At 34.7% G+C, this 955-nt stretch overlaps 1 protein-coding gene across 1 annotated transcript in view; it reads left to right on the top strand.

The window, feature by feature from the left end:
- Nucleotides 1–955, top strand: part of LOC104999134 (glutamate carboxypeptidase 2) — a 71,208-nt gene that overhangs the window by 13,907 nt on the left and 56,346 nt on the right. The gene's annotated exons all lie outside the window — the stretch shown is intronic.

Genomic DNA, 955 nt, shown 5'->3' with positions numbered 1-955 from the left:
CACTCCAGTGTTCTTGCCTGGAGAATCCCAGGGATCGGGGAGCCTGGTGGGCTGCCGTCTATGGGGTCGCACAGAGTCGGACACGACTGAAGTGTTAGCAGCAGCAGGTTCAGTTTTGGACATATAGGGTGTGAGGTACCTAGGATATTCCAAGAAGTTGGAATATTGAAGTAAGTATCACTCAATAGAGAGATAAACACTTGACTATTATCAGAAACATCCCTAGTAAAAAATTTACATTTAGAACTGAATTGATATTTAAAGCTCCAAGGAAATAGCAGCCCACTCCAGTGTTCTTACGTGGAAAATCTCATGGACGGAAGAGCCTGCCAGGCTACAGTCAAAGGGGATACAGAGTCAGACACAACTGAGCGACTAAAACACTTCACCAGTCAGTCAATGTTTATTGTAAAAACATAGGCAATAAACCTATGTTTTTAATTAATTATTAAACCTATGATTTAATGTTAGGCAATGCTATATTTTTTAATATGTAAAGTTTAAAAACATACTCTTTTTTATTATTTTCTAATGCATTTGATTAACTTATATTTAAAAACTCTCACAGGTTTAGAGTATTTTCTACAGTTGTATGAAATTTTTTTTAAATGAATAGTTAACATCATAGTTAATGGCACAATATTAGAAAAATTCTCCCCCAAATTTGTACATAAATAGGTTCCTTTCAGTCATTGTAGTTACTTCGTAATTGACATGACATAGAAATAAAGGATATAAAAACTGGGAATGAAGAGATAATATATTTTAGATCTCAGGTGTCTAGAGTTATCTTCTGGGTAAGGCACATTACCATCATGGGTCCATGTAAGATTCCTAATTTAATTTCTTTCCTTTCATCTTTTATCCTTATTTTCAATCTCATTCCTTATCTCCACATCCCCTATACCCTGCCATCATCTGTAATGTATTTATACTTTTAGGAATGTATATATTC

Source organism: Bison bison, unplaced genomic scaffold (assembly GCF_000754665.1).
Source record: "Bison bison bison isolate TAMUID 2011002044 unplaced genomic scaffold, Bison_UMD1.0 scf7180017853440, whole genome shotgun sequence".
Lineage (NCBI taxonomy): Eukaryota > Metazoa > Chordata > Mammalia > Artiodactyla > Bovidae > Bison > Bison bison.
Note: the sequence above shows the minus strand (reverse complement) of the source record. Positions and strands in the feature narration are given on the sequence as shown.